Here is a 23,720-nt window from a genome sequence, read left to right on the forward strand (position 1 = left end):
CTAGAAAACATTTCTCTCCGTCCCCATAATCTTAACAGCTCTAGCATTACCCAAAAGTCCAATTCCAATATGTCATCGAGACTCAAGAACAGACTTGACCTCCTGTAATGATCAAAAGCAAGCTACAAACATCTATTATATAATGGCACAGGGTAAACACTCCCATTCCAAAAGGAAGAACAGGGGAATAGGAAGAAGGAATAGGATCAAAACAAGACCTAAATCCAGTCGGAAAATGGTTTTTTGTTTGTTTGTTTTTTTGTTTGTTTGTTGTTGTTTTTCCCCTAGCTCCATCTTTGGCAACTAGGGCACACTGGTGAGATGTTCTCTCGAAGGGCCTGGCCAGTTGCAGTGCTCATGGCCTTTCTCTTGGCCTGGTTTTCTCTGCAGCCAGAAGTCTTCTTCATCAGACAGTCCACATTTTTGGCATCTCTTAAATCCTAGGGTCTCCATTTTAACTTTGAATTCACCTTCACAGCTTTGCGCATTGCCCTATTAAGAACTATAATAGGGATTCTGACCCTGCTGCCCTTCGCCTGACCTCCCTGGCCTTCCTCTGAAATCTTAGTGGAAGATTCCATGGGGCCTCTAACTCCAACATCTTGCCTTCCTGCAGAACCAGCACCACCATGTGGATGACACCAAAGTCTGCTACCAGCTCAAAAACTAGTGGGGTCTTCTGGGACCAAGGCTACAGCAGCTTCTGAGTGCCTGGGAGGCTGAGCCTGGTGAAACACATCCTGGGAAAACAACTTTCTGTGCATCCCTGTGTAGGAGTTGATACTTCTACACCCTGAGCTTGCAGTGGGCATAGTCTGGCAAATTCCTGAGATGCCCTTAAGCCATCTTTCCTATTGTCTCTGGGTATTAGCAGTTGTGATACAAGTAATCCAAAAGGGATTAAAGGGACTCATGGAGTGTCATAAAAGAAATTTGCAGGGACAATGTTTCTGTTTGGTACAAGTGAGCATTATTTTGGAGGAAAAGGGAAATTGGTTTATAGCCCAGAATTATTGTATTTGCTGCTTGAAGACTGAATGGGATCACTGGCAAGCAGAAACAAAATGGATATAGTAACAGTAGGCTTTTTAATCTGTACACACTTTATAAATTTTCATGTCTGCATGTGAATATTCCAATTTACTAAATGTATATGGGTGCATCCAGAAGTTGTTTGAGGATAAAAAAAAAGAACCTTTTGGGAATACATTTTCTGTATTATGATAAGAATATATGACAAGACTGAAAGCACACTAGACTGAGTTCAAATCCTAGGTTTTAATTAAAATTACATAAATATATGACTTTAAAAAAAAGTCATTTTGCTACTTCTTGTTTCCATATCTATTTTCTCCATCATGTAGGCTATAATGATAGCCTTCACTGCTCCTTTCTGGTTTATTTATCCTTCTTTCATTTTCTTTCTGTATTGTCCTAGCTAAAACTCCAAGTGTGCTGTTGAATGTAAGTGGTAGGAGCATGCATTCTTTATTGCTGAAATAAATTCATAATACTTTACCATTAAATGTGAAGTTTGCTGTAGATTTTATTTCTTTGTTTTGGAAACTCTCGACTAGCTTAATAGCATATATATATATATATATATATATATATATATAGTACATTCTTGCTAAAACATTTGGGATTAAGAGAATACAAATCTCTGAGACAACCTATATGTCAGAGTTAATACTTATGTTCCTTATATAGCCAAGTTAAAGTTTTCCATCAAATCCTGAAGGGATTTCCCTGTAATGACATCAGTGTATTTCTATGGAGATATTAAGTCCTAAAAACATAAAAACTTGAAATTTATTAAAAGTGTCCTGTGAGACAGTGAAGTGTAAGTACGTAACAGTCACTAAAGTCTGATAACCATCATAAGTATTAGTATGAAACTGCCTTATGTTTTACAATTCTTTTCACCATTCTATCCATAAAATGCAAAACAAGCCAGAAATTTCTCAAGCTGTTTTGGCCTTTGTGGAANTTTTTTTTTTTTTTTTTTTTTGTCTTAGTCAGCCTTGCATTATATCAAAGGTGAAATGCCTAAAAGTTTAGAAAAGAGCTGAGGGTTATTTCTTGTTTATTCTCTAGAAAAACTTGAGTAGGATTGAAAATATTACTTCTTCAAATAGTTTTTAAATGTCTACTGGATTGTTTTTTGCCAGGGTAGTTTCTACTATGAAGTCGATTTCTATAGGACATTAAAAACTATTCTTATTTTCTATTTCTTATGCATCGACATTCATAAATTGTGTTTTTTATTTATTTCCTATAGCATCAGAAGTATCATTCTTCATAATGTGATCCCATTATCTTATGACAGTATAGTGTAACTTCTACAGAAATATGCTTCATATTGGCAAATTTTGTTTGCATATATTTAAAAATATTTTAGTACATATTTGAATAAACATTCTGATAATTAATTTTGGTGGTCAACTTGACCAGATTAAGAGACATTTAGAGAGCAGATAAAGCATACTTTGGAATGTATCTGTAAAAGTGTTTCTGAGCGGGCAAGTTCTGTCTTGAATGTAGGTGTCATTGTCTGGGGATCCTGGTGGAATGAAAAAAATGCAAAAAAGGAGGATGCTAGTTCTCTTTCACACTAGACCCTTTTTTTTCAGCTGTTATCAACCATGAACATCAGACTCCAGGTTCTTCAGCCTTTGAGCAGACTTATGGCAGTGGCAATCCAGGAGACTGGGACTGGGATTGCATCATTGGCTTCTTTTTCATTCTGAGGCTTCCAGCTTCTTGGACTGAGTAGCTCTGATTTTTCTGGCTCTCCAGCCTGAAGATGGCCATACATGGACCTATCTGTGTTTGTTCATGTGAAGCAATCTAATAAATCTCCTGTTATAATTATATATATTCTATTGGTTCCATTCTTCTCAAGAACTATTACAAATATGCATTCTGAAGGGTCATGTATAGTTGATATATTCTGAAGTTCAAATGTAGTTCAGTCTATATGTGAACTTGACCAAAATACATAATCTCCTGCATAAATGTGGATTATATCTGCTTGTTTCATCAGTTACTATGAGAAATATATAAAAGTCACCAATAATCAGTGATCATTTATTTTTGCATTTGTCAATTTTTGCTTTAGATAATTTGAAACTATGTATGCTGTCAGTATAAATAAACTAGGAGTTATTACATCTTACTTCTACACTCTGTTGGCAGCCAGGAAACAGAGAGGAGACAGGGTAGGAATTAAAACTTTAATCATTATGAAATAGCACTCTATTTCTTATAGTAATTTTTGCTGAAACATTACAAAGTATCTGATATTACTAGGTCTACATTATCTTTCATTTTGTTATAATAAATGTATCTTTATTGTATTACATAAAGTTGGGAATATTTCCAATAAAATGTGACTTTTCAGAGGAGTATTTAAATTGTTCAATTTTTGTAAATCATATAATTTAAATGTTTCTAAGTTTATGAAAAGATTCAGACAAAAATGACATGATTGTAGTTATAAAAAGATTATAAATATTATCTATGTTAAAACTTAATAACAAAGTTATAATTAGCAATTAGTGAAGGAAAAAGACAAATAAAGAAAAATATTTTCATCTCAAAAGTATGATGAATATCATGTTTCCTAATATTTCCTTCTTCAATTAGCAAGTTTTGTAAATTGACATTTCAAGCTATTAATTCATTCCCAAAGTTCTGAGTTTTCCTTTGGCATTTTTTTCCCTTTGGCATAATGAACTTTCTTCTACATTTCCTTTAGTATAATTCTCTAGAAGGAAACTGTCCTGTTTTACTTTATATTCAATATTTTTCTTTCTCCTTCAATTTTGAAGAATTCTTTCACTGGGTTGTTAGATTTTCTTTCATTTTTCACTTTAAAGACAATGTGTCAGTATTTTCTTGAAGATATGATTTAAAGGGGTTTGTCTCCTGCACACAATGTGTCTTTTTTTTGGGGGGGGGGCTATTTTCAATGTTTTTTCCATGATTTTCAACATTTTCAGAGTGCTGTGCCTAGTTTGTGTGCCTGTATCTCTCTATCTCTAGCTCGCTCATTCTCTTTGTCTGTCTGTCTGTCTGTCTGTCTGTCTCTCTCTCTCTCTCTCTCTCTCTCCCCCCGCCCCGCCCCCCGACATGTATGTGTGTGTGTGTGTGTGTGTGTGTGTGTGTGTGTATGGGTTCACTCAGAATTATAAATCTGTAGATTTATACCTCTAATGTAAGTAGGGATGTTTTTGCCCATTACCTTTGGGAACCTTTTTCTGTTAATTTTCCTCCTCCATTCCTTTGGGGACTGCATTTACCCATATGCCAGACCTTTTGATCCTGTCTGACAAGTCTATGAAAATCAGTTTATTTTCTCAAAATGTTTTCAGTCTGTCATCTTATTATTGGATAATGACTATCAATCCATCCACATAGAGAAATTCCAGCCCACATTTGTTTGCATAAGTAATGTTTAATTAGAGCTTATCCACAGACTTATTTATATATTTCTATGACTCCTTTCTCCCTACAAAAGCAGAGTTCAGTTGTCTTAACTACTGAAATTTACAGTCTATAATCCCTCAAATATTCACTTTATGACCCCTTTTAGAAAAGTCTGATGATCCTGATGTCTCTTCCAGGCTGCTGACATTTCTTTGCATCATTTCTTTCCTTTATTAAGCTTTTCCAGTGAATTTTTCAGATTTTGTAATTCTTTAGTTCCAATATATACATTTGTCCTTTAAAAATATTTTAGATATTTTCTTTAATATAAACCTGGTTTATCACTCACTGCAAGCATAATGTCCTTTACATTTGCACAGGAACTGTTTTAAGTCTTGACTGATAATTGCAACATTTAGTGCACCTCGGAGTTGTCATCTGCTTAATTTTCTCTTGAGAATGAGTAAGATTTTGCTAATTTTTCTTATGTCAAGTAATTTTATAGCATATCATGAACATTGTGAGTTTTATGTTCTGAATATTGACCTATTCCTCTGAAGGAATATGATATGCCTGTTTCACCAATTGCCTTACTTAGACTTAAACTGCAAATTCTGAGCTGCCTTTGATAGATGCAGTTTGACTCTTGCCTCAGTTCCTTAAGGTGTAGCTGTGATTTCTTTGTGTGGGGAGTGGGAGGGGTGTTTAACCTATACTGTATGGTCAACCACATACTTGGGGAAAGTGTGAACAAAGAATACAGACACTTCTCCAGTTAGTGCTCTCAGGGAATTTGTTCCTACTTGGTGGCTATGGTCACCCTAGGGTCTGTTCTTTACTCTCCTAGTCCAAAGAGAGAACAGTGTATTTTCTGCATTGCATTGACTTCCTTAGATACACTAACAGATTTATTTTAATGTCTCTATACATATTTACTCTATTACCTGGAATCTCTGTGGCTGTTTTTGTCACAAAGTATCATTTTTTAATTTTATGAATCATCATTGCATATAAAATTTTAAAAACAATTGGGGTTTTAAGACAATATTTCATTCATTTACAGACAATTTATATTTGCAACATGTAGTAAGTGGGTAGAAACAAAGTCTTAATCACCTTTAAAACAATTTCAAGGGATGGGGTGCAGCTTAGTGGTATAGAGCTTGCCTAGCATGTATAAGGCCCTGAGTTCAATCCCTAGCACTACAAAAAATAAAAAGAGAAAATTCAAGGGTCGGGAACATTTGAAGCCGGACTTCATCCCTTGTGAGCCTAGCTTCCAATCCATTCTTGTTACTCACTCTTAAGTACAGTTTTCTCCTATAGGGTCTTCTACCTGTTGTTTCTTAGGACCTGAACCCTAAGGTTTCCCCTCTTTAGTCTCCAAAGTCTTTCCAATGCTCACCTCAGTTGCTTGGTCTCCAAGGTACCTCTTCAGACCCAACAGATATGCAGGGAGAAATGAGGCCTTACATGCTTCATCTTCTCTCTGGGCCACTGGCTTCTTTCAGAATTTGGTGATTCTGCTCTGCCCTTGCAGACTTCTTCAATACCTACAGACAGAATTTTAGTGGTTTTAGCTTTCGTATAAGAGCTGAAAAAAGATTCTAATTTCTTCACTTAGCTAACAGATTGTTCTAGGATTCCAGAAGTCATACACTATTTACATGTTAAAGTCGTTTCTTCGACACACACTTTTGATTACCCTTTCTTTTCTAAATACTTTTTCACTTGGATTCTCAATGACTGTCTTCCTCCTCCTCTTCCCCCTCTGGCTCCCCTGGTTCTGAGGATTGAGCCCAGGAGTGCTTAAACACTGAGTCCCATTCCCAGCCCTTTTACTTTTTACTTTGAGACAGGGTCTCACTAAGTTACTCGGGGCCTCATTAAGTTACTGAGACTGGCTCTGAACTCAAAATCCTACTGTCTCAGCCTCCAAGCCATTGGGATTATAGGTGTGCACCATCACACCCAGCTCATTTTCTCATTTTCCTACCATTGTTTTTTTCTTCTTTTTTAATCTCCTTGGTTCTTTCTGGTGCTTTTTCCTCTGCACACCTTTTAAACAGTGAGATTCTCCATGTGATAGTCTTGAGTCTTCTCCTCCTGTCTTCCTGCTCTTTCTCCAGGTGTCACACCAAGTTTCTTGCTTTATCCACCATGTCTAATTTGAATTCTCCTAAATTTTTATTTTGAGCCCTGATGAATCTTTTGATGATCAGTCATGTATCTAACGGTCTACTCAACACTGTTTACTAAAATTGCCAAGTTTATTCTTCCTGAAGCAGAGATTTTAAAGCCAGATTCTGTGGTTAAATCTTATATGTCATTTTAAAGACTTGGAAAAATAGACAATATACTTATTTCTTTATGTTAGTACATTTGCAAAATGGGAAAATAATTGTGCCTAACATAGCACTTTTTGTGAAGATTAAGCAAGCTATTATGCAAAAATCAGTTTAAAAATTTCTGTGACTCTAGTAATAATTATAATGTTCACTACTATTAATGTCATCACTATTTCCTTACGGGTTTAGGACACATTGGGTACTACTGGATCTCTGCACCACAACATTCAATGCACGGACATATGTTTCAAAATATAACCTAATTTACAAATTTTAACTATATCCACCTCACTATCTTTTACCTCCCAACTGGACAATTGCAATTTGTACTCATTAAGTCTCCTGCTTCTATCCTTGCCTTATAACTTTTTATTATACACACTAGCTATCTCTTTTAAAATGTAAACCAGTCACTTTAAACCTCCCCTTTACACCTACTAAGCTCATTTGACATGGGTCATGTAGTCTCCACCAAGTTCCCTCAACCACAAGGTTGCAGGTGGTTGAGGGAACTTGGTGGAGACTACAACCAAGAGTCAAGGATCATTAAACTTGCTGTTCTTTTCCTGATAAAAGGAAAATAAGGTGTTTCCTCCTCAACTCATATCAAATAAATCTCAATTCTCTAGACATAAACTGTATATCTTACATTTAAACTCAATTCTGACATTACCAAGAGTTAATACAGACCCCACAGGTCAGTGGCTCAGTCATACAAGCTTGTCCATCACTTCAGATTAAACTCAACAAGTGGCTGTCTCCAAGTTACCCACACTTTTTTTCAATATACCTACACCTTGGGGTTTCCCATGACCACCTCATTGTGTTCTATAATGTGTTGTCACAGCTCACAGTGGGGAACACTTGACTTACTGTTGCAAGTGTATTACAAAGAATACAACCCAAGAACAATATCTTTTTTACCAGCCCCCATGCTAATCCACCTAAGCCTTTCTATCACAAGATATCTATCTAGTTGCTATACACAGGTACTATAACTCTGGAGAACCCAAGGGACCTAGAAGCTCTTGTGTTAGGAACGAAAAATTAAGAGCAAACAAGAGATGCTCCTATCAGCTCATTACTCAGAAAATTAGAAAGGTTTTAGCAGCACTGTGTCAGGAACTGGAGGCAAAGATTAATTATATATAATTCTTATTATATCTCATCCAATATATTCTTCCAAGACCATCACTGGATCTTCCCATTTCAGATATTCTGGTCTCTACTTAAGTGGCACCCCCCCACACACCTTTCCTGCATCCAAGTGTACCATTTAATATACTTGGTGGCTACTTTGTGTCCTATTTTTTAATTGTTGATCTTTCCCCACTTGTAGATAATTTCTACCAAGGGGAGGTTATAGTCTATAGTATCTATTCTTGTGGCTCCAATATCTAGAATAGTGTTAATATGTATCAGGTTCTCAGTAAATATACTTTTAATTAATAAAGGCCTAAAAGTAAGTTGGGTTTAATTTTTTTCTAAAACTATACAATCCATATACATTTTAATAAGATGTATGAACTCAGTAGGTATCTGGTACAAGGACACACAGTTGGTAAATAATGAATTTAGATTAATTATAAATATTAATTTCTCTGTCTCCTACTCCAAGCAATATTTTGCTCTTGTCATTGAAGGATGACTAAGACTTACATGTACAGAAATAAGATTAGAATTACTAAAATAAGGATAAATATAAATTCTAAAATCCATGGGAATCTTTCCTATTCACAGGAAAAAAGGAATATATTTAATCAATATGTATGTATGTGTGTGTATGTGTGTGTATATATACACACACATATATATATATAATATATATGTATATATATACACACACATACACACACATATATATATAATATATAAGACACACTAAAGCTTTAAGCTCTTTGAAATATTAACTCAGCCCTCATAACAAACATATGAGCTTAGTACTATTACTGTTCCTATTTTACATATGAGGAAACTGAAGACTGATTCCTTTAAGTATCTTGCTCAAGATTTCTAGGGTGATCCCATGAAGTAGTAGTATGTAAAAGAGGATATATAAACAGGACTCCAATCAGAAAGATTTTCTTAGCTTAGAAATACAACATTGATTGTGAAAACTTAAGAGAAAATAGGAAAAATGCATTCAAATGAGTTTTTGTAAAATTTTATCCAAACAAAAACCACTACAGAGAAATAACTTGTTCTTGTACTCAACTGTTCTTATTTGTAACAAGTGTAAGTGCTTGATTCTATTTTACCCATCATCAAACCTATGGAAGGATCAGGACAGTCGAGAGCCCAGAGGTGAAACAACTAAACTTCAGTTCTAACCCATAAGCTGCTATACACTAGATGAGAGAGGAAGATAACAAGGAAATCAAGCATAGATTCTCCCCTTTTAAGAAGCCATAAAATATGAGGCCAATGTACAGATACATATTTTGATGTAAATGCTGACACAAAGATACAGGATTCACATTGCATGGTGATTCAAGTGCAATTCTGCTGTGGTCAATTAAAGGAGCTCTGAGGGGACATTCAAAGCAGTCAAGGCTTACAGTGTAAATCATGTTAGCAAAGTTTGGGAGTTGAAGTCATATTCTGCATTTTAGAGATGGAAGCTAGGGAAGTGGGAAAGTTGCATCTGAGGGTCATGAGAGCCAAGATCAGAGAAGGGGTGTGGCTTTTACCTGTCATCTAAGATCTGTAGATTACACTCAATAAATAAGAGGAGAACAACATAAATCTACAAACCAGTCTTCATAAATAAATAAATAAATAGTTCCTCTGCACCTTATTCCTCCATCTAAACGTTAATTGGCCTCATATGACACCACAATGAATCATTTGACAGAGCAATATTCACATTATAGTTTTATAAAAGAAACTATAATGTAACCAATTCAATCACTCTAAAATTTTCTCTAAACTTCCATGTTTGGGCAATATTTAAATAATCTGCAGGTACTCAACCTCATTTCACTACCAGTTTGTTTACACTGGATTAAAACAGGGGAGGGGAAACATAAGATTTCCAGTGTTGAATGTACTCAATGCAGTGCCCTATCGTATTGTCATAAGTTTTCAGGTGGAACCTCCTGGATCACTTTCTTCATTTATGCATACAACTAGTCAGTATAGAGTCAAGCAAGGTTTTGTCTACTGAGAAGTTTATCCATATTATCTACAATAGGATTTAAAGGGCAAGTTAACAGGTCAAGAGAGGCCACATAGCAAGATCATGCGCATAATGCACAGAATTCTAAAGTCATGTTTATAAAGATTTTAAGTGACTGAAGGAAAGGGCTCAAACATATGATGCAATTAAGCTAAATTTAAGCAACTTTAAGATAAGTGTATAGCAGATAAGATGTCCGGCTGTGCTTGCCATTGGATTATTGAGATTGCTTTTGGACTAGCTGTGCCATGTGTTAAAGGAGATCCTGGATGTTGCAAGGATTTCTAAAACATTATATATAATAGGGTAGTGGACATCACAAAAGAGTACTTAAGGTGGAAATGATAAAACTTCAGTCCTTCAAATGGAAACAGTTTGATGTGTTACAGCAGGAAGTAAAAAAGTTGTAACTTTAGCTTAGGGAGGATTTCCCATAGATTGGAATTCCCCTAGTTTAAATATAGATTCTGTTAAATAATGAGGTCTGGGTAGAATGTAAGCAGGAGCTACAAAACTACTTAATGGGATATTGGAAATATCTACATGGGTTGTACATTAATGTAGATGGTCTCTTCCGTGGTTTCAGATCCCAAATTCTCTTACATTATATTTCTGCATTGGTATCAGAAAGCAGGCTACTTTAATACTATGTACTACAATTCAAACACCGTCAAAACATTGCTTTTCTTTTTTTTTGATAAATTTATTTAGCCATGTTATAAGACAAATAACTGTCTCATTTGTTTTTTTATTGCTTCTTTTTAGTTATACATAACATTAGGATTCATTTTGAAATAATTTAAAAGTATGGAATAATTTGATCTAATTAAGTCCCCAGTACTTCCTTTTTCCCTCCCCTCCTCCCTCTCTTTGGCCTTCCCTCTATTCTACTGCTCTTTCTGCTATTATAGTTTTATTTTTAATTAGTGTCTGGAAAACACTGCTTTTTTTGAAGATATTGGTAATCTCCCTCAAAGAGATAGCTTGACTTTACTAGCTTTTTTCTCAAAATTTGAGAACTTTGCAAACATTCTATTAGTCCATTTATTGTTTAATTTGCATTTAGCACAAACAGTGAAATATTCAAATGCATTATTTAAATTTTAGGACCATATCCTATTAAGTCACAGACACACAGTAGGGTTGAGCAAATGTTTTAACTCCCAGAGCCAGCCTAAACAAAGTGCAAACAAGAGTCCCAAGCATTTCCATTGCAGAATGATCGTGAAGCCCATCTCTCCTGAAGACTTAATCCTAATCCTAAATATTTGCTGTCCTAAATTGAAACAAAGTTATGTCTGGAATCATATTAACTGTTATTCCTCATGCTCATCATAAAGCCAAAGGGTAATTCTTCCTAGAAAATTCAATCTTTTTTGATAACATGCAATGTGTTTTTAATTAATGAAGTTGTTCTCTGCTGGCAGAGTGGAAGTATCTTATCGTCACACGCTGGGGGAATTCATGCAGGGTCCTGTCTGTGCATGCTGAGCCCTGGAGCCAAAGAAAAATCTCCTGTCATTAACTTCGCTGCTTAACTAGACTACTTATTAAGAACCAAACCATCAGTCATGCTGGATAAGCATATCAGATATAATGGACGCCAGAAGCTGATGAAATACTTTGGCTAGAGCAATGACCAGTTTTGTTATTATAAGTTGTGGTTTATCTCCAGTGCAGAGCGGGGGGGAGTCATTTATGATTGCTCAATATGCTTGGGCAAATTTGACTGTCATCTGAATCCAGTGGTAGAAAAGAGGATTTTTATTTATTTGTTTGTTTCATTTTAAATTGAAAAATAGTCTTTTGGTTGAGGAGCAATAGGAAGAAGTCTGGATTCATGGAGGACACTCACTGGGGTGAGTCACATCTTTTTTATTTGCTCTAATAGTTGGAACAAGTCACCTACCTTCTTCAAGACCCTCTTCGAATAAGAGTTCCCACCTCATAATGAATACACAAGATAAAGTATGAAAATACATTGTGGGCTAGAGATAATGCATTGTTATTTCTTCTTGAAATGATAATTATTTTATAGTGACAGACTCCACTAATGTAAAAGCTGGAAATAAACATTCTTAAATATTCCTAAAGAGAGAGATAACCAAAGTCAAGCAAGGTTCTGTCTACTGAGAAATTTACCCACTTCCAACTAACGAAGTTGCAGAGAGAAACTTCATTAATTACAAATTTAGGAATTTGTAATTCCTAAATTTCAGGTATTTGGTTGTCAGTCTGATCAACAAAGCCTCCTTTTTTCCCATCAGAATGGAGCTAAAAATAAATGCATGAAATACAGGAATTTTCTGAAAATGGGGATGGAGAGGTATTTATTTTTTCAGAAAGCACTTCCTGAAAACATTCATAACTATGGAGCCAATAAAATGATGGGTTCAGAGATAAGTACACTGGAAGGAAGGAATGATCATTGCAATACATATTCAAACACCCTGAAGTTACTCTTCCTTGTACTAATACACAAATTTGCTTAATAATAAAAAGACTCAAAATAAAAGTTCCTTGCTGTGTTATGCAATACCCAGCAACTGAGCAAAGAAAATTAAAGTAAGGACATTTAAAGCAACATGAAATCAAACTAATTATTTTTAATCATATAAATATAGCCCATGTTGACTCATTGGAAAAGTAGGAAAACTTCATAAGCATTGAATACTCTTACAAGGTTTGGAGGATTAAGTTGATACTGTTTGAATAATAAGTCAGTGGACTGCGAATTAAAACTCATGCAAGCCAAGTACACAATGGGAATGTATAAAATAAGGTAATTACAGATAAATAACTAACATAAGGATATTGATATCATGACATAATAACAATAACATCTACAAACCAAGGAATTTTTAAAGATAATTGAGACAAATTAAATGAAAGCAACTTGAGAAGATGCTAATGAGTAGCCCACATCTTGTTCATTCATTTTCTTGGGCACAGCATAAAAAAGAATGATTTCTGTATAATTTTCATCAGATTTTCTAGAGTAGAGCTATTGAATCACTGATTTCTCTGCAGTTTTTTCATTATTTGTATTCTTTTTATTAAATGCTTACTCCCCACTTTGTATGACCAAACTTTCTCCATCCTTCAAAGTCAACAGGAAACAGGTGATCCACAGAGCTCTCCTCATCTGCCTACACATTCACATATTTTTTATGCTCCAAGTGAACTCTCTCCTGGCATTCAACTTGCAATAGCAAAATCCATGAGGTCTGAATCTAAAACACCTTCAGTTTTGTATCCTCCAGTGTCTCTTGACAGTACTTACTTATTTTCAATGTAGCCCACATAAAATTGATGAAACAAGAAGAGTAAGACCATGAGATGTCATGGTGTTTATTTGTTCTTCTTTCTCAAGGGCTTTGAGATGTAATGTTAAGTCATTTATTTGTTGACTTTTTCTTCTTTGAAGGAATAAACTCCATGCAATGAACTTTCCTCTTAAAACTGCTTTCCTAGTGTCCCAGATATGTTGTATCTGTATTCTCACTCACCCCACTTCTGTAAGCAAGAGTCACCTTCATCACCATCTTCCAGGTACCCAGTTTCTAACTCTCCCTCTCCCCAGCATCCATTAACCTGGAACAGTGGCACCCTGGTACTTTCACCATCCTGAGGGCCGAGATACCAGCTAACAACAGAGGACACTACTCATTGGATGAGTAGGAAACCAGGAAAGATACTGATCTCAAACCAAAACAAGCCCTGTGTCTTCCTTCGAGATTTTATTTTTTCCTCTCCCCACCTCACATCCCCAACATATGTAAAACCAAGTATTTTGCATGAATTAGAACTTTGAGTCCTGGGACTTCTGAATAGTATGTTACACTGGTGTTGTACATTCTTTTTATTCTTTGCTTATTTTTTTCTTTTTCTTTTTTTCCCACAAATTTCTGCTACTTTAACATGTTTTATTTTTCTTGATATGTGTGTTTGTTTTATGTACTCTCTTGTCTTCCCACTTACTTGTTTACCCAAATATACTTCCATTCCTTTCTCCTGCTACTAATCTTCCTCTTTAGATTTCTCTTTCACACTTCCTAAGATATAACAACCTCCTACCTCCTCAGCATATCATCTTACCCCTCCATCACCACTTCTTTGTCTACCATCAGAAACTGTAAACCCTTTTACAAACCTACTGGGTATATTGTAGATAATAACTGAATTCACAATATCTGTACATTGTGACCAAATGTAAACATCTTATTTGCAAACATTAGGGTATATATGGTTTATATTGGGATCTGATAATATTGTCCTTCATCTCAAAGGAGTTGTGAAGGGGCACTGTAAGCCTATAGGGTAAAAATGGTATTGCCTAGGATCCACAGTGCTAGAAGGGAAGACACACCAGCAATACGAAAGGACAAGGGAAGAAAGGGCCACAAACAAATCAAGATACCACATTATTAGAATCCATGGCCAGCACAGCAGAAGATGACAGAAAGAGTTCAGGATGTACATAATGAAAATGTTCTGCAAATTAAAGGATGAGATAAAAGACCAAATACAGGCAGCAAAAGATCATTTTGACAAAGAGCTACATAAACAACACAAATATTGGAAGCAAAAGATTACTTTAGTAGGGAGATAGAGATTCTAGAAAACAAAAATCCTTGAAATGAAAGAAACAATAAACCAAATTAAAAGTTCAATTGAAAGCATCATCAACAGATTAGACCACTTGGAAGACAGAACCTCAGACAGTGAGTTCAACATATATAATTTTAAAAAGACTGTAGACCACACAGTATAAAGAGTATGAAACCATGAGCAGAACATTCAAGAAATATGGCATAGCATAAAATGAAAAAAGGTTTCTCTTTCTAAGGCATAGCTACATTGACAAAATCTGAAAGAAAATGCTCTTCAATGTACAACCTAAAAGTATAAATACGAACATCCTCAAACACTTAAGCTTCAAGTAAGAATTTTTTAAATAATGGGCTGGTAAAAAATTCTTAAGTTCTAAACAGCTGGTGCTGGTGCAAGGAGATGATTCACTGATCTTTAAGATGCAAGTGTGTCTGGTGGCTGTTGTGGTGGTCATCACATCAACCTATATCCATGATGAAATCAGAGCGAGCCACATATGCAGAGTTGTAGGGGACTGGTGTGGGAAATCTTGTTCTCAGCCTTTTGTTACAAATTCTTCTAAAGATGATTCATATTTGCTTTAGGTCTACTTTGTGAACTACTTAAGGAAGCCATGAGTAGTCCCTTTTCTTTTCTAATTGTAAATTGCTTGAGGTTTAAAAGATAAACCACATGTCCCTATCATAAAGGAGCTTGAAAATCAAATAAATAAGAAGCTGGGCTGGGGATGTGGCTCAAGCGGTAGCGCGCCTGGCATGCATGGGGCGCTGGGTTCAATCCTCAGCACCACATAAAAATAAATATTAAAAAAAATTCTCTCTCTCTTTCTCTATTAAAAAAAAAAAGAAATAAGAAGCTGAAAAATGAGAAAATTTAAAATTGAAAGAAAATGGTGATCTGTATAACCACTAGGTATTTTGTCTTCACTTTTTATTTTTGTAAATTAAGATAAAAGATAAATCAAAAGTTTCCAGCTCAAGTTAGGTGAAAATAGAGAAGAGAAAAAAGTAGATTATATAGCAAATACTTCTCTGACACCTGCAATTTCTAAAACCATTGAGAACATTTTATCAAAATTAATTGAATTTTATTAAAATTCATATTAATCTATACAATTAATATTAAATAATTTGATTTATATTAAAATTTATTTAAATTAATTTTACTAAACTAATTTTAAATAAAATTCAATAAAATTTTAAATATAAATCAAATTAATTAATTTATGAAGTTCATAAATAAATTAACTAATAAAATTAAATTAATAAAATTGAATTCATCAATAAAATTAATTAATAAAATAATTTAAATTAATTCATAGTAAATTATGATTTATTTTATTTGAACTAATTTTAATAAAAATATTCTCAATGGTTTTAGAAATTACAGGTGTCAGATAAGCATTTGCTATCTAATCTGCTTTTTCACTTCTCTGATATCACCTGACTTAAAAGATAAACCAAAAGTTTCTAGCTTATCTTAATTTACAAAAATAAAAAAGGTTTTAACTATTCCTTTATTAACTTTTTCATCTTTCTAACCTCTATTATTTTTTTTCTCTTCCCCACTTTCTGTTCTTGAGCAAATGTTTTTTAAAATGTGTTTATAAGCATTACTGTGGGGCCCATAAAAGTATGCAAACAGTCCAGACATTTAATGATATATTCTTATAAATTAAAAAGGATACATGTGATAATACTTTTGATTTCATGACAAAAGTCATCTTCCTTCTGGACATATTTAATATCTAGAAAAGGGAATGAACGTCAAGTGACTTTTTTTAGTAGAATGAATATAAGTAAAAGGAATAGGTGTCATAGTATTTGGATTAGAAGAATCTTAGAATTTATCCACTAAACTTCATGTTCAGGCCCTCCCACTAATTTTCTTTTAGTAGTTATACAGTTTTATAAACTAAAGAATTCACAACTTTGCTACATCATATTTTGTTTGCATATCACCCAAATTCTGAGGTATATATATTTTTCATATGGGTTGGATTTTTCTTCTTTTCTGTTATATAAATCATTTTTATCTATATTTATTATTGCTGTTAATTACCTGATAGTATCAGAACAAAATTTTATATAAAAAATGCTACAGCAAACAAACACAAATAAAATTTTAATAAGTGCTACAGCAAAAAAACACACACCAAAAAGCGGGGGGGGGGGGGGGGGGGGAAGGGAAGTCAAAATACCTGGTAGCTCTTTATATCAACTTTTTTCTTTTTCTTTTTCCTTGCAAATACATGACTTCTTTTCAAAAAGGCCACTTTGTAAAAAGCACAAAGAGTTTATGGCTTCTTCAAAGTGCTGAATCATCTCTGGCTTGAGAATCACCTAGTAATTTAAAAGGTCCTTTAGTACAACCCTGGTGCTATTGTCAGGGGACACTGGCAATAGTGTAAAGGTGGGCATGAAGTCTGTGATGGGATTCAAAAGGAGAATCCCATGTCCACCAGGTCCAAGTCTAGCTAGGCTAATCAGTGGCACAGCCACAGAACACAGTGTCAAAAATGGATTCACAGCTGCTCTTCTACCAGCTCTGAATTCTGCAGCATCTTTCAAACTTCTTGGTACATTCTCACCTTCCTTTCTCCTTCCTCTGGAGTCTAGACATTTCATGGCATGTGCAGAAAGTTTTGGTGGTGGAACACATAAAGGAGATTCTGTTTCCAGAATTAACAAAAAGATCTGAAAAAGAACTATTAAGCATACATTGATCATTTGGTCTCAAAGATGTGCTAGGGACATTATTTGATCCTCCTCCAAGCCAAGGAGTCATCCACTTAGTAACACCACCATTATCTCGATTTCCTCATTTTAAACGTCCAGGATGCTTCCCATTAACTGTAACACTTCCTGACGCTTACTTTTTGCTGTATGGAAATGCCCAATGAACAGGTTTTTCATTAGGGCTTTGTCCACTTTTCCTTCTGTGCCATTTTCTGAGTTCATCAATTTCTTTTGTGCACCATTCAACATTTCTTGTTGGAGCTCATTGTGCTTTTTATTTTTAAGTCCTTCAATCTGTTCTTCCTTTAGATGTAATTGTTGTGTAAGTTTGGTTGCTGAATCCAACACCATTGGCTTCATCCGAACTTTCCTGTAATAACAATACCTCTCTTTCTAGATTTTCTGCTTTTTCCTTCCATTCGGTTATATGTTGTCTTTCCTTTTCTAATTCAGCTGAATACATAGCTTTTTCTTGTTGAAAACGCTCTAGAATCATTTGCAGGTTAGTTAATGACAATGTATACTGCTTTCCTTGTTCCTGGTAGAGCAAAAGCTGCAGTGCATTCTCATCCCTCTCTTGGGAGAGTAAACACACCTGTTTCTGTAGGGACTCTACCTGCACACTGGCTTGATGACTTGCATTAGAAGAGGAAAGCAGCTTTTCCTCCAATAGTGTGACTTTCTCTCTCAGGTTCATATCTCTCTTCTCAGAAGCTCAAATATCCCAGGTGTAAGAATCTTCTGATTCTAAAAGATGGTTCCTCAGTCTTTGTATCTCTGGATTTAAGTGTAATTCTTTGTCACATAAGTGTTGAAACTCTTGCTGGAGGGTACTCTTTTCCATCTGTTTGTTCTTTAAGGACAAAGTGAGTTGGTCTATCTCCTGCTGACATAAAATGGTCTTCTCCTGCATCGTTTCAACTGCATTTAAAAGCTGATTTAATTCCCCAGCCTTGCCCTGTTCTTTTTCTCCTAACAGTTGCTCAAAGGCAAGAGCTTTCTCCTTCATTGATTGGTACTTGAACTCTGTTCTCTCAGCATCACAGAGAACTTCATGTTCGTCTCTTGTAATGCTTGATACTCCATTTCCTTTTCTTTGGATGTTTCTATTATTTTTTCATTTGACCCTTTTAGTTGAGAAATGTCCATTCCTAAAATTAATATTCTCTCCTTGAGGTTTGTTATTGCTTACCTCAACAACTCATTTTCATTCACTTTGTTAGTGAACTTTGTATTTGAAGAAAGTAACTGATCACTTTTGGCCTGGATTAAGAGGTCTTTTTCTTTCAGTAAATTCTGTAACAGATATTGTTTTTCACTGAGCTCTTTAATTTTGGAATCTGTTGTTTATGTACTTTGTTTTCTCTCTGTGGTGGCTGCAGTTGCATCAGACAACCTGTGGTTATTCCCCTGGAGCTCCTTAATGGTGGCCTCTTTTTCTTGCAGTGATTTTCTCAGCTCTTCAACCTCTGCTGTCTGGGAGGTTTGTGATGACAGAGACAAGAGCTGGGGTGTGATCATATCAAGTTTTCCTGAATAAATTTTAGTCTGAAGAGCTTGTATCTCCATGTCTTCCTGCTGGATAACTTGAGTGAGTTTACCAACATCATCTTTGGACAGCTGATCAATCTGTCTGGTTAAAGATATATTCTTTCATTTAGAAGTTGAATCTCAAGTTCTCATTCTTGGATTCCTTTCACTAATTTTTCAGTTTCATAGTTATACGGGTCGTGTTTTTCACTTCCATTTTCTATAGAATGTTTTCAAGAAACAAAAGTTAAAAGCCTATCAGAATTGTCTGCTGGAGTGTTGTATGTGTCTTCCTGCAAATGGGCTTTTTATTTGTTCAATGGTTTTCTGCAAATTCTTAATTTCCTCATCTTTCTGCTCCATCACAGAAGGCTGCAATTGACTACATTCCAGTTTCAAGTTTTCATACTGTTCAATTATTTGTCACTTTTCCACACTGAGCTGCTCTTTTTCTCTTCAAGGTGTCTCTGTCATTTTCTGCCAAAGATAATTTTTATTTATGTCTTTTATTTGATCCTCATCTTTGTTGCAGACTCTAATTTCTCAGTTTGAAGAACCTGAATAGTTTCTTCCATCTGATTTTAGACTCATCAATTACTATTACTCCTGAGTCACCTTGTTGTAACTGATTTTCAATCCTTTCTTCATAGTCATTTAATTCCTCTTGATACCAGTGACTTAGCTCTGCCAGTTTCTGTTGATGTGCATTCTGCAAAACTGACATTTCCTCTTGACAATGATCGAGGTCTTGACTTTGGTTTTGTTCAAGTATCTTAATAGTATTTTGTAGTTTGCAGATCTCACTTTGATCAGAATTATGTGTTCCCTTTGCCTGAGTTATATCCCTCCCATGGCCAACTTGAGATTCAAGTCTTGAAACTTCAATTGACAGTCTGTTGATTTCTTGTTGTGCTGAAGTGATGTCACTGAAGTCCATGTCCAGCACCTGGGTGCTGGTGACCATATCACCCCTACCTTATTCTTAATGATAATAAACTTGAAACTTTCCCACTAAGATCAGAAACAATCAAGGATATCCTCTCCTACTACTCCTTTTCACTGGGAAAAGCTGAACAATGACTGATGTCATGACCGAATGAAGACAGGGCAGTGGTTGATGGCCACCAGCTCCTGAATGTACTGACTGCAGTATGGACAACTCATCTTGTACTGCAAATTGTCTTGCTTTAAGTTGCCTGATTTCGACTTCTTTCTGTGCCAGTTCATTTCGCTAATTTGCAGATTGATGTTGGATCCATAGCTCTGATGCTGCATACCTTTCTTTCAGCTCAGTACAATAGTTTTATGTCTTTCATTGTCGTATCTGATCACCCATTTGGTATCTTCAATGTTCTTTCTTCAATAATTAGGTAAACCTGCTTCTACATCCTTGAAATCATTGAGAACCTCATCCTCGGTAACGCTGGAGATAAGGCTGGTGAGGGAAGCCAAGCTGCCCTCCACCTGACCCAAGGAGTGGCCCAAGCCAGAGCCTAGGCCTCTAAACCAGGATGACATTTCAGCAATTTCAGTGAGGCATCAGACCCGCTTAGAAAATCACCTCTCTATCTACCTCAGAAAACCACCTCTGTCTCTATCCACCTCCACTCTGAACCTCCTTGAGCTCACAGGAGGACCCAAGCACTCAGAATTCAGTGTAGGGAGGGGCTGGTTCCAACCATTGTCTTCTGCCTCAAAATGCAGAGGCGTGGCCTAGGCTTGCACCAGGGACTTGCTGCTAGTTACCCCCATGGGGCCTTGGCTCCTTCCCTCCACTTTCTGCCCTGGGGCTTGGTTGACTTCTCCCCCAGCGTGGTGACTTGCCCCAGCTTGTGGGCTGCTCCTGCCACCTGGGTGCTGGTGACCATATCACCCCTACCTTATTCTTAATGATAATAAACTTGAAACTTTCCCACTAAGATCAGGAACAATCAAGGGTATCCTCTCCTACTACTCCTTTTTAACATCTTACTGACTTCTTAGCTAATGCTTCTTGTGTGCCAGATGAGTACCCTACCACTGAGCCCCAGCCCCAACCACAAAACTGATGCTGATTTAATGGGTTGGGAGATCATCTCGGGGTAGAGCATTTGCCTACCAGGTATGCAGACCTAGGTTTTATCCCCAACACCAAACAAGATGATTTTTTTTAGAAATAATGATTTTATAAAGATAGTATCAGACATTGTATATAGATTATACATAAATTATGAAATGTATTGGATACTATTAATCTAAACCACACTGAAGACAAGAATGTGAATGCAGGTTCCCAATCAAGCTATCACCAATTACCAGGGAAAGGGCTCATTACTACTGGGATGAGGAGAACAAAACTGAAGATCAGAGACTTCTTTTCCACATGCATGCCTTAAACCTAATATATTTTGTGATTTGTATAATGAGATGTTCTTGCTATAATATAAATTATTTATAAGATTAGGATTTATATGACCCAGACTTATTTATGAGAATTGGGCTTCTAATTTTTTTTCTTATAAATAAGTCCTAATCTTATTTATTTACCTACTTTTGAAGTGTAGCTTTTAAGCTAAAATTTTAAAGAAGATGTATACAGGAAATGTTGCTTTCCTCGTATATTTTTCTGAAATATCAGGCTGTCTGCTTTACCTGCTAACTTAGGAAGCCTGTGGAGTGTGGATGCTCTCTGCTCTGTTGTGTGCATCCTGTGGTTACAGGCAGCATGTAGTGTGTGCTCTGGCATGGAGTGACATGGCACTGCTCTGGTCCATCCAGAGTTGAAACCTAGGGGCAGCAAGTAATTTTTTCCAAACATATCCTTCCTTGCTGGGGCTAGGGACTTACCTGGGTTCCCCTGGGGAGTACCTGAAGCCTGGGCAGGACAGCCTGGATCCTACTCAACTGCTCTAGTAAGACAGGCCATCATTTCTTCATACTGCATCTTAATGGCAGCTTCTATTGGAATAACATTCTGTGCTAGGTTTGGGATTTGCAAAGTAAGATATGATTATTACTAAGAAATGAATGAAAGGAACAAGATGGGAGATAAAGAACCTGTTAGCCAGAGGATAGTGTACCAGCAGTAGTTCCTCCGAGTGACCTCCTTTCCAACAGCCATCAAGAGGAATTGCCTCTGTTTGTTCTCTCTGTAGGTCTGGAAGGAAGCAAGCTCTCCATGGGAGATAGTGTGTCTGGCTCTGGTGCTCAACCCTGAGCTCCTGATCTCTGCTTCCCTCAGGAGCCCTGTCTTTCTCTGTTTTTTATTGCTACAATGAAAGATCATAGACTGGGTAATTTATAAAGAAGAGAGGTGAGAGGTGTTTTTTAGATTATTTTTTATTAATTCTATTCAGTTATACATAATAGGAGAAAGCTTTTTGATTCATTGTACACAAGTGGAGCACTACTTTATTTTTCCTGGTGCACATTATGTAGAGTCGCACTACATGTGCAGTCAGTCATACATTTACCTAGGGTAATGATGTCTATCCCATTCCACCATCTTTCCTACCTGCATCTCTTCTTCCCTTCTCTTCCTCCCCCTTTGCCCAATCAAAGTACCTCCATTCTCACCCCCCAGCCCCCATTATGGATCAGCATCCACTTATCAGAGAGCACATTTGGCCTTTGAATTTTTCAGGTTTGGCTTACTTTGCTTAGCATGATATTCTCCAATTCCATCCATTTACCTGCAATTAGCATGATTTTATTCTCTTTTAATGCTGAGTAATATTCCATTGTGTATATACACCACTGTGTCTTCATCCATTCATCTATCAAAGTGCATCTGTTCTGGTTCTACAGTTTAGTTATTGTGAATTGAGTTGCTATAAACATTAATGTGGCTGTGTTTCTATAGTATGCTTATCTCAAGTCTTTTGGATATAGACTGAGAAGTGGGATAGCTGGGTCAAATGGTTGTTCCATTCCAAGTTTTCCAAGGAATCTCCATACTGCTTTCCAAATTGGCTGCACCAATTTGCAGTCCCACCAGCAATGTAAGAGTATGCCTTTTCCCCCACATCTTTGCCAACACTTGTTTGTATTCTCCATAGCTACCATTCTGACTGCAGTGAGATAAAATCTTTACTCTGTTTTGATTTGCATTTCTCTAATTGATAGAGATGTTGGAATTTTTTAATATTTATTTTTTAGTTGTAGTTGGACACAATACCTTTATTTCACTTACTTGTTTTTATGTGGTGCTGAGGATGGAACCCAGGGTCCCACACATGTGAGGAAAGCACTCTACCGCTGAGCCACAACCCAGCCCCTGGACATTTTTTTATATATTGTTGATGGATTATATATCCTCTTCTGAGAAGTGTTTGTTCAGTTCCTTGGCCCATTTATTGATTGGATTATTTGATTTTTTGGTGATAAGGTTTTTGAGTGCTTTATACATCTTAGCGATTAGTACTCTATCTGATGTGCTTGTGGTTAAGAATTGCTCCCATTCTGTAGGCTCTCTATTCATCTCACTGATTTGCTGAGAAGAAGCTTTTTGGATTGAATTCATCTCATTTATTGATTTTTTTTTTAATTTTTTATTGTTGGTTGTTCAAAACATTACATAGTTCTTGATATATCATATTTCACACTTTGATTCAAGTGGGTTATGAGCTCCCATTTTTACCCCATATACAGATTGCAGAATCACATCCGTTACACATTCATTGATTTACATATTGCCATACTAGTGTCTGTTGTATTCTGCTGCCTTTCCTATCCTCTACTATCCCCCCTCCCATCCCCTCCCCTCCCCTCTTCTCTCTCTGCCCCCTCTACTGACATTCATTTGTCCCCCTTGTATTATTTTTCCCTTTCCCCTCACTTCCTCTTGTATGTACTTTTGTATAACTCTGAGGGTCTCCTTCCATTTCCATGCAATTTCCCTTC

General features: G+C 36.0%; 1 long non-coding RNA gene across 1 annotated transcript in view; it reads left to right on the forward strand.

Annotated features, from left to right (window-relative positions):
* The first annotated feature begins 11,434 nt into the window (after nucleotides 1-11,434).
* The window catches only part of LOC107146243, a 20,968-nt gene continuing 8,682 nt past the window's right edge, over nucleotides 11,435-23,720 (forward strand). Inside the window, exon 1 of the long non-coding RNA XR_001504018.2 lies at nucleotides 11,435-11,816. This is a non-coding gene — a long non-coding RNA (uncharacterized LOC107146243). The remainder of the gene's footprint in view (nucleotides 11,817-23,720) is intronic.

The sequence above is a fragment of the Marmota marmota genome, unplaced genomic scaffold, assembly GCF_001458135.2.
Source record: "Marmota marmota marmota unplaced genomic scaffold, marMar, whole genome shotgun sequence".
In the NCBI taxonomy this organism is placed as follows: Eukaryota; Metazoa; Chordata; class Mammalia; order Rodentia; family Sciuridae; genus Marmota; species Marmota marmota.